General features: G+C 35.8%; 1 protein-coding gene across 2 annotated transcripts in view; it reads left to right on the forward strand.

The window, feature by feature from the left end:
- The first annotated feature begins 578 nt into the window (after positions 1 to 578).
- Positions 579 to 19,655, forward strand: part of plxnb1a (plexin b1a) — an 87,275-nt gene continuing 68,198 nt past the window's right edge. The window contains exon 1 of one of the 2 annotated variants that reach the window (XM_077214175.1): positions 579 to 976. The gene's annotated coding sequence lies outside the window, so the exon portion shown is untranslated. The remainder of the gene's footprint in view (positions 977 to 19,655) is intronic. The other variant, XM_077214173.1, reaches the window with a different exon arrangement.

The following is a 19,655-nucleotide window of genomic DNA, read 5'->3' on the forward strand; positions in this document are numbered from 1 at the left end:
AAATAAACAAGTAGATAGATAGATAGATAGATAGATAGATAGATAGATAGATAGATAGATAGATAGATAGATAGATAGATATTATTATATTAACAAACAAACAAACAAACAAACATGTTTTTGTTTAAACGTTATATTAACAAACAAACATGTTTTGTTTAAATGTTATATTAACAAAAACAAAGAAGCATGTTTTTGTTTAAATTGTATATTAAAGAAAAAATATAGGCCTGCATGTTTTTATCAAAGTTTTATATTAAAAAAACAAACAAACATGTTTTTTTTGAATGTTATAAACAGACAAACAAGTTTCTGTTTAAATGTTATATTAATAAACACACAAGTCTTTGTTTGAATGTTATATTAATAAACAAACAAATAAACATGTTTCTGTTTAAATTAGCCTCATAGACACACAAGTCTTTGTTTTATCGTTATACTGTAACAAACAACCAGCACTTTTAAAAGTGTAGAGTAGACTCTCAGAGAACATTTAGATGAATAACCACGGCTGTTTTTGTGTCTCTCGTGTATGGACTTGGACTAGGCGATGTCTGAAGCCCAGCCCTCTTCCATCAGCGGCCGCCGGGTCGCACTAGCGGACAATAACTCCTCTGTGAACTGACGCTCACCTCCCGTTATTCCTCACCGAATTCACACAGAGCACAGCCGCGAATGATAGACAAGAGACGGGCTTCCCGGAGTTTGAGCGTCTAAAATACACTGGGACTCATTTTACTCATTAGTTTTTAGGAAATCATTCATTGCGTGAGACAGACAGCGAGGGACAAACACACACACACACACGTGTGTTTAATGTTACAGGGTCGGGCACAAGCGCTCCCGATGAAGTTATAGACTGAAAGTCTCCTCGCTCGTGCGGATTAATCGGGATTCAAATCACTGCGAGTCTGTTGGAGGCGAAGCGTCGCGGTTTCTTTTTCTTCAAAAGAAGATTTCATCGCTTTAAATGCAGGTAAGAAGATAATAATACTCTGTTGATTTCAAACCTGCTGTGCATTTCACACTTTCTGTTGTTGCGTGCTAGATTTAATCTGTTATTAGTGCACTTTAACTTCTGTGGTTTTCTGCTGATGAGATGTAACATTAGACGCAGATTTTATATCAGAGTCACAAAAGTTGGCAACACCTTTTATACCTGAATATGTCTGTCTTTTGCCATATAAGAACACTTAATAGGCTATATGAACGTTTACGTGAAAACGGCGCTTAAATTTATTTATATATATATATATATATATATATATATATATATATATATATATATATATATATATATATATATATATATATTGCGCACTGAACATTTGTACATGAATTCGCAAGAATTGTCAGTGGGCTACTCCAAGTCTTTATTGTCATGCGTTGCTTTATTTAGATGGAGTAGCTCATTCAGTCTGAGGTTTCAGTTGGAAAGAGGTTGTTTTGTTTATAATGTGTACACTGGTGTATTAGATTAGCCTACCGTATATTTATGATAAGGTGGTCAGGTTTTGTGAAACCTGTAGATCATCATCGCAATGAACTTGCTGTCATGAACAGCTGCACAGTAGTGTGTGTATATTTCATTACTGATATGAGGATGGTTGTTTCAGCAGCTTCATCTGAACCATGTTAAACAAAGCCTCTCTAACCACATGACTTGACTGATAAATGCACCAGACATTTGTGACTGAAGTCGAAACCTTTGTGTACATTCCGAAACTAAATCGAATATATTTGCAATGAATAATTCAGTTCGTAAACAATAAAGTCTGGGTTTAACTACTGGACTCAGTCCTTTTTTTTTACTAAATTAAAATGTTAAAGTAATGAATGGTGCTCATTTGAAATATCATTAAAATCATGTAAACTAACATAAAATGAAGATTCTAGACTTATCAGCCTTCTAGATAAAGATGTTTGAGTCGACATGGATCAGACCATCCCTTCCTACCATGTTTGACTTAATCTGAACAGCATGCATTTGACTAAATTGCAAGTACTTCTATGTTTCTAATAATATGTTACTTAGAGCTTTCAGCCAGTAGCCTACTTTACAAGTAAGTACTACAAGCAAGTAATGGAACAAGACAAACAGTTTCGATGTAAAGCAGTTAGTAGTACTTCATACACCCAGGCCAGTAGGTGTCAGTAAAGAAAAAATGGCCGAGTGCACTTTTAACAGTAATGGACTACTTGCACAACACATTCTACTTATTAGGCCTACAACTGGGGATTCCGGTAAAAGTGCATAATTAATACGTTTTATGGCTTTCAATTAATTAAAACAATGAATCATGTTCTCTGTGATAACATGAATTATCTTGAATCTGCTGAAATGTTCCTATAAATATATTTTCTTTCTGTGAATTTTGAATAATAAATGAATATATTACCCCACTAAGCTGCAGCAGTCCAGTGCTCATCTTCTCATTAACAGTGTTTTTTCTCTTACTGATCATATTTCATACCTGTTGAGTTTACAGTTTAAATGAATTTGACTGATAAAAAGGATTACTTATGTGTGCGGGTGCTCTTATTATAGTCTATTAAAATAGTTGAATGAATGAATGTTCCTTAAATAAATAAGTTTAAAAATGTCCAGATTTTTAAATCTTCTTGCGGACAGTCATTTAAGGTGACTACAGAACATTGGAAACTATACATAACCGGAAATAAATTTCCCAAAACGGAAGTGCGTCACGAAGCTCAGTGCAAGTAGTCCATTCACTAATACTAACAGATCACATTTGAAAATGGATCCACTGCATCCCAGTGCTCAGCTGGACTAGTTGTCAAAATGTGTGTTTGCATGCACTTTCAAAGTTGATTTCAGTCAGACTAAAGCAGTAATCAGTCTTTTTAAAATGTCATGTGAACACTTTATTATGCATTTCAAAAAAGCACGGTAAGCCTAAGAAGACCGTACAGCCGTTGCCACCAGTGGTCTCTATGATCAACTTAACTCACGATGCTTTTGGGAAAGGCAGCCCTGGTTTTTGTGAAGTCAGTGAATGCGATTCAAGCTGGGCTTCATCCATATCCAGAAAGATTGAAACTGTTAATGCTTAACTACACAAAAACCCGCTGTAGAAAGGTGTGAAGTACAAGAGTTTTTAATGAGCATGTATTTTAGAAGGTCATCAATCTGCCTCCCAGCATCTGTTGCCTTGTGGTGCATTCTTCATCTGCGTGTTTCGTTGTGGCAGGAGGGCTTTAGATGCCTTTTAACCATAAGGCACTGAACTTGACATTTTAGTGATCTGGTACATCTGCACCGTTCATGCTTCAGCCAAGAAACACAAAGCAGCCTCATTTTTATTTGAAAGCGTTGTGAATATTGTCATACTGGAATGAGTTTAGATTACACAGGGGAATTTTAAATAAGTCACGAGAGATCTAGATTTATTATAATTCCTTCTGTACAGGTTAATGGTTGCATCAATTCGATAACGACAATAAGCAAGTTGGAACTAGACAACATTAGGCCTGTACCTGACTGAAATTGTACCAGTCTGGGGCCTGTTGAATAAACTGCTTAGACTAGTCTTAAAAATTAGTTACGTTTTTTTTTCTTCAAGATTGGTCCTAACTTTTTTTTTTAAAGTAAGTTACATAAAAAGATAGATTGGTGTAATTTGAATTGGAAAAGTACGACTGATTAACTGCTAGTTGGACAAACTAGTTTTTAAGACAGTCTTAACATAGTGGCTGAGCAACTGGTCCAAGTCTGGTTATGTGAAGTCAGACTAACAGATCTACACTGAAATATATATCATCATTGATGGTAAAAAAAAAAAAAACCCTCCACCTGTGATTACTACAAATTCACAGTAAAAAAATATGGTGTAATATGGACAATGTTTCAGATATAACGGGATGGCATATTAATTTGATGCCTGTATATTTTACAACAAACTTTACATTTATAACTATTTAGTGATGCAATTTAATTTAAGGTTCATAAATGTTAATTTACCTACTCGAGGTACCAAAAACTGCCTTTTACCTTAAAATGTAGTGATAATCACCATAATTATACAAGTGGTACAATATAAATCTAAAGCAGCCTGTCCATAAAACATGTCCAATATGTAGACAGCGTTCACTCAGGGTCATACAAAGACAACACATAACACTAAAATACTGCAATAAATGTTACAATTAAAACATATATATATATTATTGATAACAAAAAAAAAAAAATATATATATATATATATATATATATATAAAATGTAATAATCCTTTTACTGTTTTTTTTACCATAAATTATACAGTAATTTAAAGCTGTTACATAGAAAACGTGCATTTGACAGTATTTTACAGTAAAATTACATATAATAAAATGTTTTTCATATGGTTAGGTAACTTACAGTTAACCAATTCACAGGTTTTTACTGTAGCATTTTTACAGTTTTTTTCTGAAAAAAAGCAAACTTTTAGATATGATTGTAGCTTGGTTGTAATCTATAGCTTGACTACAGAAAAACCTGCTGTATCAAGATTCTTACTGTCCATGTACATATTTAATGTGTGGCCATAGGGGTGGGAATCTCTAGGCACCTCACGATTCGATTCGATTACGATTCAGAGGCCTGCGATTCGATTCAAAAGCGATTATCGATTATCTGAATCTTTTGTGTGTGTGTGTGTGTGTGTGAATATAAATACTTTGCTTTAAAAGTACAAAGTAATGACCCATAAAGAATTAACGTACAATTTATTTTATTAACATTGCAAAGAACCAACAGGAAAATAAATGTGTGCCTGAACTAGCAGCATACTTGTAGTAAATTAATAATATAACAACAACAGGTGTTCTGACGATTCATGCTACCCATCGAGATGTGCTACTTACTGGTGCATGTGCAGACTCATTTTTCTTCTGCTTACCACGCCCATAAATCTATGCATCCTTGCTGTGGAGACTTGTAGGAAACTTTGACAGGTCAAAGATGAATATTTGATGATAATTTTTACTTTTCACACCCGATTTAAAAATAAAAACAGTACATTATACTGTACTCTTAACTTCGAATTTTATTATAATTTTATTTCATATAATAATATCATTTTTACTTGTTATATCAAATGTGATAATTGCTAGTTCATTTAAAATATCCAAATAGGCTATGCTCCCCATACACTTACCCTGATTAAAATGAAATAACGATGTTATAATATTGTGAGATTTACACCATTATGGAAACAATAGAGAATGAATCAACATTATCTATGATCGATTCGCGTTTGGGTAGCATTTTTCGACAAGGCAGCAGAAATCGTCTGAACACCGGTACAGCCCAGAGCCATAGAGAGAAACGGCTCTGGTACAGCCGAGTGTTTTTCCTCTGGGTGGAAACGTGTCATATGGCTTCTCATATTTGTCGTGTTGCCGAAATATTTTAGTTTTATTCTACAAAGCTTACAACTAGTGTGGCTCTTGTCCAGCTCCTTTCCCCCTTCAACTTCATAGAAGCCAAAATATTTCCACACGTCAGCTTTTAACGAGGAGGGTGTTTGGATTTCGCGCTCAGCCATCGCGTCTCTGTTATGTGCGCACGCCACAGACAGACGGTCCGGGCACTGCACTTCCGCGCTTCAGAGTTCCGTCTTTTGCGTTCCGTCAATATTACGTCATTATACATAGGCTACATATCTAAAAAAAAAAAAAAAATTTTTTTTTTGAAATTCGATTTTTTACATTTGTGAATCGATTCAGAATCGTCCACGTCCGCATCGCGATGCATCTAAGAATCGATTTTTTCCCCCACCCCTAGTGGCCAGTGTGATATCCCCACCTCCCACTCTTTGGAAAAAAGAAGGAAGTTCAAATACTCCCACATATGCCAGATCTCACAGAGGGATACGTGGTGGGAACAACTGTGATGGACTTTCACTGACTGTTCATTGCTCTTTTCTTACTCTGTAAAAGCTTCATCTTTATCTGTGTTTGGCCAACAAAGTAAACTTTTTTTTTTTTCAGGTCAAAATGATAAAAGTCAGCATATTGTTAAATAATATCTCATTAATTTGACCCGTCCCTTATTGGTTTTTCCACATCCACCCATAGAGGAACACTTCAAGGTTCAGTTTACTCCGCCTGTGCATTTGCGCTGTTTTATATCTTCATTATCTGCGCAAAGACGTGAACGTTGAGCCAAAAATGTTGCAGTTTAAGTCAAAAAAGGCTTCTCCTGTTTCCATCTCTGGCTTTCGTGATTTAGCAGAAACCTTGCTCAAAGATGGCCATCTGCTCGCTGCTTTGTAGTTTCCTTCAGCACAATATCAGATTAACCCCTCACCTCATGTTCTATGGGAGTGTGGTGTGGAGCAGAACGGGATGGTTGTAGCGTGAAACCACTGGTCTGGAGGGTGTTGGCCTGGGTTAACAGGTGGTAGCAGACATAGATCCTGAAGGGTTGGCCCTCTCATGCAAAGGCTTCGCCTAAAACACTGGTCTCGTGATTTAAACTTGTGGTCTGATATTGATTTTGTCGGACTCGGCCGATTCGATCAGTACTGTGTCATCAACTTATATGTGTCACTGAGTGAAAACTGAAAGATCGTATAGTGCACTGCATTCTAGTTTTTGTTCTGTTGCTTTAGCTTTTTTTAATGCTTGGTTAAATTATGCTCAGAAAGGAAGGTGTGAGGTACAAGAGTTTTTAATGAGCATGTAGGCTATTTTAGGAGGTCATGAATCTGCTTTCCAGCATTTTTTTAGTTGTGCCAGGAAGGCTTCAGATGACTTTTAACCACAAGGCACTAAACTTGAGATTTTAGTGAACTGGTACATCGACACGGTTTCATGCTTCACCCAAGAAACACAAAGCAACCTCATATTTGTTGTACAATGTTGTGATAATATAATATTTTCAACTAGAATGAGTTTAGATTATGCAATGGAATTTTCACAAGTCATCTAGATTTATTCTAATTCAGTACATGTTAAAGGTTGGGTCAGTTTTGTTTGTAAAAGTTGATCTATTTGAACTAGATGATGTTACACGCACAAGCTTGTGTTTCCGTACAAATAACAGGGATCATAAAACATTAACATATCAGGGAATTTAAAATTGAATTGATGTTTCTAGGCAAGGAAAAGGTAAAGTCAGTGAATATGAATTTGACTAGTTATGTTCATGGTAACACTTTACACTAAGGTTTATTTTTTTTAAACATTAGTTAACTACTTTAGTTAAAGGGTTAGTTCACCAAAAAATTCTGTCAGTATTTACTCACCCTCATGTTGTTCCAACCCCGTAAGACCTTTGTTCATCTTCGGAACACGAATTAAGATATTTTTGATGAAATCTGAGAGCTGGATCACTCCTCCATACTTGTCCATAGGCTTCTTGAGGGATTGAAACTTTGAATTGAAAAGTCATTAAAGACATAGTTAAAATAGTCAAAGTGACTACAGTGGCTCAATCTTTAAGTTTATCAAACAAAACAAACAAAAATAACGACTTTATTTCAACTATTCATTTCCTTCTCTCTGGGCCTTGAATCAGTTAACTAGTATAATAGAGTAAGCTTCTGTTGTTGTACGTAGCTCTACGTAATTACACTAAGTTAACTTGAGTAGAGGCCAACAGAGAAGGAAATGAATAGTTGAAATAAAGTTGTTATTTTTGTTTGTTTTTGCGCACAAAAGTATTCTCGTCGCTTGATGAACTTAAGATTGAGCCGCTGTAGTCACTTGGACTATTTTAACGATGTATTTAATGACTTTTCAGGGCTGGCAAGTTTCAGTCCCTGAAGAGGAGTATGGAGGAGTGATCCAGCTCTCAGATTTCATCAAAAATATCTTAATTTTTGTTCCGAAGATGAACGAAGGACTTACGGGGTTGGAACAACATGAGGGTGAGTAAATACTGACAGAATTTTCATTTTTGGGTGAACTATCCCTTTAACATGAACTAACAATGAACAACTAAGGTTAACAAATTAGACCTTTTTGTAAATATTTTTTCATCTCAAATATAAAAAGTATGGACATTAATTGGTAAATGATGTGTAAAAATAAGCAGACATTCTCCTGTTCTTGTTTATTTCATTACATTTTTTAACATTTTTGGTCCCTGGTCTTTCTGTCATTGTTTTCTTAACCCGAGTAATGCTTTCCAAGCCCACACATAGAAGGTTACTGGAAAATGGGAAGTAGAAAAATCCTATTTAGTGTTTATTTACAAAGGATGTGTGTGTGGGAATGTGGAAAAAGCCTCGAGGTACAAAAAAAATGAAAGAACATGATAAATCTTTCTGGATTCTAATGTTATGCCCGTGCTGCCATGGCAAGGTCAGTTTTCTCAAATCTGTTGGACATACAGCAAGTAACATGAGGATTGGTTAGAAGATCAGATGCTCACTAATAATAAGTCTGGCAAACAGATGAAAGCTTGCAAAGAGATTTGAAATTGGCCTGCTCTTTTGATTGTTGTAGTTCAGGTCAGTTCGACCCAGTGTATTCCAGGACGGAGCACCTCCTGAACCCTTTAACTCACTATTTGCATGTTATTGAAATTAATGCAAGTGGGATAAAAGTTAATAAGTTGTGTATTACTATTGATCATACTTATGGTTAGATCAGGATTAGAGACCAGAATCTTGCAAGTCATCAAATTAAACATCCCAGTAACCACCCAAAAAACCCTAGTAATGACATAGCAACTCGTTTAAAAAGACCCACACAAAATACCCAAGCATTTTGCATAGGAAAATGTAGAATTAGCTAATTCACTACCTATCCCACATTTCCCACTGTAGAATTGTATATTAAAATCATGTTGTTGCCTTGTTGACTTCTCATCATTTCTGGTCAATTGTTTAAAGGCCTTGCATACCTCTTCTTTCTTCCTGTTGGGTAAACTTTTACACTAACGACCCTCAGATTAGCTTATATACACCAGCTTTCTAGCATTTCCACTACTTCACAGCCTATAAAACCACACTAGTTGTAATGATTACTATACTTGTAACTTTTTTTAATTCTTTCTTTAAGAGACACAATCTTCTGAGAATAAATGATTTTATAAACCTTTTTTCTCAATGCCCTGCTGAGAAACTAACCCTCAAATGCTAGGCTAGTCTGCCAACATCCATCCTAGCTGTGCCCTGTCCATAAATAACCCTTTTCATGGGCACACGGTTTAAGTGTTTACTTTACCAGAGTGAGCTTTTCCTGTATTTTTAATCTAGACTGTGGTTTGACAGAGGCCCTTACAGGGCCAGATATTAGGAAGCATGTGGAGGTGTTGCCTGTGCTAAGAGGCGAGGACAGTTGTGGCTAGCATGATCTCTTCAGGGTGGGTGATTGCTTATTCTCGGTTTATTTGAGTGGGTGTCGAATGTGTGAAGACTTTTACTGTCTCCCACTCACACTTGTCAGTTTCTCTCCCACTGCCCTACCCACACACACTCAGGTTCCTCTGCATGATATATTATGCAAGTGTGGCAAGTTGTTGAGCTAAAAATATTCAGTGTTGCATATGTGCGGAGACATAAGTGTGTTTTCCTGTGGAGGCCATGTATGGAGTTTTTACGTGAGGATTTGGTGAATCTGGAGAACGTAGCTCATAAAATCTGAAATGTTTTCTCTGATCTGACACCAGACTAAACTAAAATTTTGTTTATACTCTTTTTCTCGTGTCCACTCTTGTTTTCCAGTTTCTTCGCCTGTAATATTGGCTACAGTTCATTTCTTGTTTTATTTATTTTCCTGTGACATTGAACTGTAAAGGAGCAGTTCATCCAACAGCCATATTTTCTCTTCGTCATGCTGTTCCAACCCCCTTTTTTTCTTCATGTAAAAATTATTTGACATTTTGAAGAATCCTTTGAGTTGGAGAGTTTAGCTGTGTTTTATACAGTGTGAGCAAATAAATGAATTGCCATATCATTCTGTTCATTAAAAATAACTTTCAAAGAATCAAAAGATCAATTCTGTTCTCTGGTTTAACTCACTGACTCATTCACAGCTCACTTTCATGTTAGTTTTGGGTGTCGTATTTGGAGCCGAACTGTCATTGAATGGAAAAAAAGCTGCATGAAGATTTTTGCAGAAAAACAAAATCACATTGTGTAGGATCAAACAAGATAAGCGTAAGCAAAATAATGACAGAATTCTCATTTTTGGATGAACTCATATTTCCCCACTTGCCTTTGCCCCCCTCAGAGCTATATCAGCCATAAGAAATATGGCTCCATGTAAGTACAGTAAGCGGGGTCTGTGTCACAGACATGACAGCTGCCTCTGCTCTCATTTTGCCTAATCCATTAGCTGAAATGTTACAAGCCACTGGAGGGGGTTTGACCTGGGGTCCTTTTGACAATATATTGGCTTTATCTGTGGACATCCGCACAGTGACTCACATATTTGTTTGGGTGATAGGATATTAACTTTGACTACTGAAGCAAAGCAATTGTACCAGAGTTGGCCAGTGACCTTTCGGTGGGCAGCTGCTTAAAAGGGGGAAAAAAAGGCAGTTTTTGAGACAGGATTTTAGTCGCATTATAATCTTAATTGCATTCTTTTTTTTAAATATATAAATATTATTATTATGTACTCAAAATATAATATGTATGTATGTATTGCATGTATGTGACATATAATATAATGTGTTGTTAGAGTATAGTTTATACATTTGCGTATGTGAGTTAAAATGCCTAAAGAAAGTTGTTGTTATGATTAAGATTTCACCGGGTGTCATGGATCAGTGGTATAGTTCATTATCTGTTTACCTCAGCTAGTTAGTTAATTGCTCACAGACCTCAGTGCAGATGGTAACAGCTAGTCCATCTGTGCAGCTAGCTTCACCCCATTATTGTAATTGCATGTCTTACTGAAAGTAAAGCATCTAAATTGTGTGGAAGTGTGACATGAATAAATCAAGACAAATGACAATACTATAGTATTAAGTAGGCTATATCAATTTTATTTGAGTTTTCAAAAATGTGGTTGAATATACGGCATATATATACATAAATACAGTATAGGCTACATACTGTGTGTGTGTATACTGTATATATATATATATATATATATATATATTTATTTATTATAAATAGGCCTCATACTGTTTTGAAATAGGAATGCTGTCATATTTTATCAGTGCTTTGTGTGGGTTTCCCAAACGCTTACTTCTCTGCCATTGTTCAGTCAAACACATGCCACAGGTTGAACCAGTTGTTGACATGTCAGACTGCTCAAATATACATCGAAGCTGAAAGTAGGGATCCACTGATATAAATATTTTGGTCGATACGATAACCGATAATTCTTTAAATTTGATAAACCGATATATTGGCCGATAAATCTAAATCCAATTTTTTACATAATTTTTGAAAGCCTGATTACAAAAACAAAAGTCTCACGCAATTCAAAACCATCATGGCGAACATATGCAATTGTGTATCTGAAGTGTCTCAGATAAAGGAATCATCTGCTTTAAAATTTATCGGCTTTAAAGGTGAAATAGTTTGCTTCTTTTCACAAGATGTAATATAAATCTATGGTGTCCCCTGAATGTGTCTGAAATTTCAGCTCAAAATACCCCACAGATAATTTATTATAGCTTGTCAAATTTGACCCCTTTTGGGTGTCTGTCCCTTTAAATGCAAATGAGCTGCTGCTCCCCGCCCCAGTTCAGAAGACGGCCAATCCTTTACACGAACTTCGGATACTATACAGTTGTGCTCAGAATTAATGGCACCCCTGGTAAATATTATCAAAAATGGCTGTAAAAAATAAAATCTACTTTGTTTATCCTTTTGATCTTTCATTCAAAAAATTTGCAAAATCTAACCATTTCATTGAAGTATAATAATTGAAAGTGGGGGGAAATCACATTATGAAATAAATGTTTTTCTCAAACACGTTGGCCAAAATTATTGGAACCCTTTTATTAAATGTTTTTTTGCAATCTTTTGCCAAGATAACAGCTCTGAGTTTTCTCCTATAATGCCTGATGAGTTTGGAGAACACCTGACAGGAGATCAGAGACCATTCCTCCATACAGAATCTCTCCAGATCCTGTAGATTTCCAGATCCATGTTGGTGCTTCTCCTCTTCAGTTCACTCCACTCATCAGGTCAGGGAACTGGGACGGTCATGGCAGAAGCTTCATTTTGTGCTCTAACACATTTTTGTGTTGAGTTTGTTTTGGATCATTTTCCTGATGGAAGATCCAACCACGGCCTGTTATAAGATTTCTAGCAGAGGTTGTCAGGTTTTGATTTTCTATTTGTTGATATTTGATAGAATCCACGATGCCATGTATCTGAACAAGATGTCCAGGACCTCCAGCAGAAAAATATGCCCACAACATTAAATTATGTTTTATTATCAAAGTTCGGGAGGAGCACGCTCAGATAATTAACACGAGTGGAGAGCACTCAGCATTCAACGATAAGAGGTGTATATATATTCAGCAGTCTCACCTCAGTTCGTTTAGCAGCACCCCACCACCACCCCCTTTTGCTGCACATCAGAACTATATCCTCTGGTTTTACTCATTGTGATGGATGATTAAGGGAATTTGGCCTTTGTGTTTCCTCATATTTAAACTCCTGTGAAACAAGAAGTCATAGCTAGTAGGGATGCAGCGATTACCGGATTTCACAATTAACCGCGCTTTAAAACGTCACGGTTAATTAATCGTAAAGACTATGCTACACCGAGTGTTCTGCACGGAACGGAACTTTTGCACCAAACGAAAACAAGGTTACACCAGCGGTGCACCAGCTTAATGCCGTGCTCGTCAACCACTATGGCAGGGGGACTAGCAGCGACGCTCTATTTCCACCGAAAAAACGCCTTAAGGGCCTGTTCACAGATCGCGTCTTTTGCGCGCTCAAGTTCGTTATTTCAAATGTAAGCGTGCGGCATGCGCGCTCATAAGGGAAGCGGCGCGCTCGTTTTTTCCAAAAGCGTGCGCGCCGCATCGAGATATAAACATCTCTACTTTTCAAAATGCCACAAGCGCACCTTAGGTCAAGTGACAAGAACCAACACAGCAACGACAGACGCCTCCGGAGCGCAACCGCCCTAGCGCTTTGGAAAAAGGAGAACGTGCCGTGCAACTTTCAGCTTTCAGTGCAACGTAAAAAAACAACAACCAAAAAACAGCGGAATGTTTTGGTTACCCAAGTCTGTGGAAAACAGAATGTGACGTGCTCTCAAGAGTTTCAGTCAGTGAACATTTAACTTAATATCCTATTGCTTTCTCCTGTAAAAGTTAGGCTTTGTAGTTTTAATATGCCCGGTGTAAAACACTAACATAAGATCAGGGCCGTGTAGACTTCTAGGACTACCAATTAACTGCATTTCATTTATTAATAACACTACATGAGAGATGTTCTCAGTTTCTTTCTATAATTTTTACTTAAAACTTCAAACAAACAAACCAAAATAATGAGATTATAATAGATGATTTTCTAAAGGCACATGTAAAATTTGGATTAATAATTTAAAAAAGAGTATTAAAATAAGTACAATAATATTGGAGTGGATAACATGTGGACTATATTTGTTTTCTTTTAAAAGAAATACATAGTTAATATTTAGCTTACATTTAATTCAATAGAGCCAAATACTTTGGTATTCTTATTTTCATTGGGATTTATTATCCCTTTATTTGTTTTTAAGTCAAATACCAACAAGATATTGTTTTCATGTTATCAAGTTTTCTACCTCAGGTTGAAAATAAATTTAGAACAAACTAAACACTTAATCATTTTGTGATCTATTTCAATCAAAGAGCCCTGCAGCCATTGACTTAATTTGTTATTTTAAAAGAAAAATGCTGGATGTTTACAAAGCACTTCTCTTTAATTCCAAAGGAAGAGATTGATTATCGTTTGTCATTTTATAATTTTGTACTGTGTTGTGGCAAATAACACATGAAAATCTAGTGTTGAGTGTTCATGGGATATTATACATATAGTGTTGTGAAATTAATTGATGCATAATAATCGTGATAATCGTTAAATCGTGATTATTTCTCAGACAATAATCGTACTTACAAAATCTTTAATCGTTGCATCCCTAATAGCTAGTAGGGCTGTGCAATTAATCGAATTTTGATTTCAATTTCGATTTTTTCATGTTATTTTGTCTTGTGTTCTGAATGACTCGCGCACGCCCACATCCGCCCACTCTCAGCCTATACAGTCATAAACTGCAAGCACAATAAACTTCACAATAACAATTGGCTAATTTATTTATAGACTGGAGTGAGACCATAGACGTCTCTCGAGCTGTCGCGATCTCTTTCTACTCGATCACTTTAGCGCCTCAGTTCAAGCGAACAGCAGCGAGCGCACGTGACCTGATCATCTATTCCGTTTTACAGCACAAAACAAATCGAAAATGAACACAGGGAGCGACATTAAAACGTGTCTGCTTGTACGGGAGAAGGGGATTTTTAAGTTTCAAGTGAAAGAGAGTTTTACTTGCCCGACCGATCGAAACGCGATATGATTTTGATCTTGTACAGTCAGTGTAAACAAAGATTGGTAATGGATAGTTTCTGGAAGCTGCGCTGCCTTTGTGAGAGAGACATTATTAGTGGACAAATCAAAACAAATGAGCCTAACAGCTCACACAAAAACTTACAGAAGAAACATACTGAGGTAGAAATGTTGAGTTTTTATTTATTTATAATAGGCTATATGATAGTTAAGTAACATAACACGACTAAGGGCTGTTCTATAATATCACGATTGCAAATGTTACACTGAATTTATAGTTTTGTTAACAAGTAGCCTAGTTTATATGTAGTAACTTGCATTTTAGACGCAATATTGACTGGTTTTGCTCCATTTCACCGACGAAAATAGTTACAAAAGAAAAGCATCACTAAGCACTGTGTTTTGTTACTGTATGATTCATTTGAACAAATCGTTTTAATGAATGACTCAATGATTCATTTATTAAGACTGTCACTTGTCGCCACCTATTGATTTATTGTTTAAAGGCAAAGGCATCATTGATTTTATTTTTTATTTTATTATTTGTTTAAACATTAATCTCATAATATTTTTACAGTTGTGATTTTGCAGTGTAAATTAATTTAATGGATAACAGCCCTTTTTATTAAAACTGAATTTGATCAAATGTAAGAATTTGACATGAAACATATTTAGTAAGGCTTAATAAATTGTCCTTTATAAAGGCAAATAACGCCCTGGTGACCTACAACAAATTACTTTGTAAACATGTCACCTTTTTCACCACTCGTGAGTTTGCAGGTCTGTTTAATATTTCAAAAATTACAATAAATGTTCAAATTTAGATTTTTTTAAGAATTGTTGAAAGGTGTCTTTTAATAAATGCAACACGTTCCCAAAGTAATGTGAAATGATCGTGTTACATAATCGTGATTTCAATACTGACCAAAATAATCGTGATTATGATTTTTTCCATAATCGAGCAGCCCTAATAGCTACTATTTCATGTTCCTAGTCACCCTGGTGTGCTAAAAAAATGTAAATATTTATGGGAATATACTTCAGAGATATTTTGCCCGTACAACATTCTAGAGGGTGCCGATAATTGGGGTCAACGTGTTTTGGAGAAAAACATTTGTTTCATAATGTGATTTCGATCCAAAATCCAAATTGCTCCTCTCTAGTGTTAATTTACTAGTTGACTAACAAGTTTATGGACACTGAAGGGCTTTCCTGATGTAACATAGTTGTACCTTGTTTACAAGCTGTATTAACGTCTTTCTAAAGTGGTTGAAATACTGGTTGAGCGATTACATTAGACATGATACATTTCAGTAAGTTCAGTTGTACTGTTTCTTTCAACAAGCCATCTGATGTTCATTTGTTTATTTTGTGCTATAAGTAAAGAGAAAGAGATGATTGGTTTTTGTGTGTTTGATCCATGATGCTGCTTAAACTAAAGCAGCTACACTGGCCTGTCACGCCACATTAAAGAACACTAAATCCACAGTTATTGTTTGTTTTTCATTTTAAAATTGACAGACTTTGAAGTAACAAAGCACAAAGCTTATTGCGATTTTAAATAAGAAGTGCTACAAATCACGTTTAGTGTAGTTTTGTTCATGCATCAACTGAATACTAGCCTGGTTAAAACCAGACCCTTCTCAGTCGTAACTGAGTTAGGGTCTGGGGAAGGTTCATTCACAGCTCATTTCCAAAGGGGCGTCACCAACGGACGTCGCTCTAATGCCTCTGTAAGCAATTGCATAGACCTTAAAACTAGTGATCGACCGATGTATCGGTTTACCGATATTTTCCCCGATAATTAAGCAATTTCCCATAATCGGGTATCGGTTTTGTAATCGGCGATAAACGGCGCCATCTTGTGGCCGCTTTGAGAATTCCGCCATTGCAGCCGCGTCTGAGGAGATCAGTCAACAACAACTCTGTGCACAGGTAAAGTACATATTCCACTTGCTGTGCTTTAATTATTCAACTTTATTTAATATAGCAGACATGCAGAAATGAGATTTGAGACATAAATGCCTGATATAGTTTAGGCCTATTTATGCAGCTTGTTTCTAAAAAATTGAGATGAACTCATGGCGTCACGTAGCGTAATCCGTCATGTCCTGCCCCAATAAAGACGTAACTTCACATGAATTAAATAAAACAGACATGAATGAGTGCATGTTGAAAATAAAAGCGCTGAATTTAATTCTCTATCTGTTGTATTTTCTCACCATTAGTCTCGAAAAAAAAGTTCGTTCATATTGCTGAGCACTCACTGGGTTGATGATCAGGAATGCTCAAGCACGGCCACTGAATGAAACTTTTGACAAGATTATCTTGTTTAAACACCCTAGATTATATTATCATTTACTAGCAATTATTTCGCTAATATACATCTAAATATAGCCTACCGCATTGTGGAAATTAATTATTTATTATCTGCACGTAAGTTATAGTTCTGTGTAAATGCATAGATAAACATCAGAAAGCATTTCATGATCTAGAGACCGACAAAATATTATTAATAACATATTAGTTTGAAAATGCAATGATGTATATGCTGTTTTGTTTGTTACTTTCCTGACAATGTTAAATTCCAGCTATATTCTTCAGTGAATTATTATTACCCAGTGAATTATTCCTCACTCTTAGTTAAAACCTATTAAACGGCACATAAACCTTCTAAACTAAAACTGTTTAAAATGAATTACATTTCTGCAAAGGTGATATGACTCCCCTGTCAATTATTTTCTCCATATGAAAACATTAGACTTTCAACATTTATTTTGCCTATTGTTAACATTGTTGCTGCTGATGCTTATAAATTATATGTATAATTTAGATATAAATTATATAATGTAATAATATAAATGTTTTTATTGTAATTTGAAGATTTAATTTAACATGAAATACTGCTAACTTTCAACACTTTTGTTTTGTTTTTTAAGATGACTGAAAGGAGGGAAAATCAAAGTGAAGTATGGACTTACCTAGTTCTGCTTAACTGGGAGTATTAAGTTACACACTACTAAAATAGCTATGCAAAAAAAAATCTCCCCCCCCCCCCCCCCAATATGTTAGAATAATTTTGGTGCTTTATTTTTTACCTCATCAAAGCTTTTATTTTTAAACAAAGACACTTAGTAACAGTGCACTTTTTTTTGGACTATTATTTGTGTATAAATATAAAGGGGTTTTTTTGTATGCAAGGAGGGAGTGATTGTTATAAATAAAATGGTTTGTTCAGTTCATTTGTGTTGTGTAATTGTGTCAAAAACAGAAGTATAACAGTAAATAAATATCGGTTCTGCATATCGGTTGTAGGGCACATAAACATGCAAATAATCGATATCGGTATCGGTTATAAAAAAATCAATATCGGTCGATCACTACTTAAAACCAATCAGATCGATCGTCATCTTGTAAAGCCCGCCTCAACGTTTGTGATTGGTGCCTCGATTTGGAGAGATTAGAAATGAGTTTGAATGGGCTCTTCGCCAGACTAACTTGCAGAGCAAATCTAAATTTGCCGGAAGTTCGTCTGGGTTTTCCCAGGCTAACTGAATACAGCACAATTTAAAAGATCTCAGTTCATCAAAACGAACACCCATTAAATACGAGAAATCTATTTTGTCAACCCAGCCCTAGCATCCACACAACCTGTTGTAGCTTATCCATGTTTTGTGCTCGAAATAGACACTGACACAGAGAAACGCTAGTTAAATGTCAGTTTCAGTAAAAAAAAAATGTTTAACCCTTTATTTTTGCTTGCTGAAATTTCAATGCATCACTAATGTACATTGTATGAAAAGCACTTTAAATAAATTATTAGACCTAAACCAAAGTAAAAAAAAGGTCTTCATGTAATTGATCCTTAAACACTTTCAAAATTGGACTTAACCAATGGAGGTGGAAAAAGATCTGTTTGTTCGTCCAATTGGCTTTGGGAAACCTAATGGTTCACACTTAATCTTGCCATGCATGAACCATAGCCCTGGAAATGCATGCAAAAGTGCAAATTGTCATTATTCCGCATGCATTAGTGTATTACTCATAAGGCAATAGTGGTGCTATTTAACACAGTCTTCCACGCGTATGATGGCTTTAAATGTGGTTAGTTTGCACTCAGTTCCACTTGCAGGCACCGCTGTACAGTAATACAAGCTGGCTGAGTTAACCTTATTTGGCAGGAAGCTGTAAAAGATGCCATGGCTAAAATCAATGAGGCCAAACCATTGCATGGGTAACAAGCCCCTTTCAAGTGTCGATCCCAAGCATCTGCCTCTTACTTCAATCACACCCTCAGAGAGAAAGGGGGATTACAACTCTCAATGCAGAATCACCCCCCTTCCTTCCCCAAATCTCAAATGATCGGGATAATAGAGAGAGAGAGAGAGAGAGAGAGAGAGAGAGAGAGAGATGGGATGGGATGGGATGCTGGACTGACTCAACACACCCTCCTCTCCAGTTTTGCCTGCTCTATAATCCCTTAATCCCATTGGCTCTGGCAACAATTCTGCTTGATCAATTTATAACTAGCACTTCAGCCGTGCTACACATAGCTGAGTACAGAGTATTAAAGGCATGCGGAGACTGCTGTAGCTCATGAATAGTGACAGACACAGTTGAATAGCGCAGAGACAACTTAATGATATCTCCAATTAATGTATAGTTGAAAATGTTTAGAATGGTTTACACTTTTTTTAAAACCATGGGAAAAAAATTAAATACAAAGATTGTTACTCTTAATTTAAACTAGTAATGTATTCTGCTAAACAAAATTTTTATGGATTATGGACACTCTTTATTATTTGTTATTGACGCTTTCACTTTTCTGAGTCTCTGCACATTGAATGGATAAAAGATCAAATATTACATATAGATATTACAAAAACATTAAATTAGCATCATATAAATCATATAACCATATAAATAATCACCTTTAAAAAGAAATACACACTGGACTTGATCATGGCAATAGGTTGCATTTATGTAACAACTTACAGTTAGCATACATCTGAATTTACTGCTGAATAAAGGGAATGTTTGGAGTTGGTTCAAAGACATTCTTGCTGTGAGGATGTTCCAGCGCTTGTCTTATCTATAATGCTGTGCTCAAATCAGGGCTAAAATACTTTTAAAAAGCTCACAGTATTCTGATTTGATTCTGTTGTCGTTGAAAG

Source organism: Siphateles boraxobius, unplaced genomic scaffold (genome assembly GCF_051911475.1).
Source record: "Siphateles boraxobius isolate OS27281-9 unplaced genomic scaffold, OSU_SipBor_1 68, whole genome shotgun sequence".
NCBI classification, from domain to species: domain Eukaryota; kingdom Metazoa; phylum Chordata; class Actinopteri; order Cypriniformes; family Leuciscidae; genus Siphateles; species Siphateles boraxobius.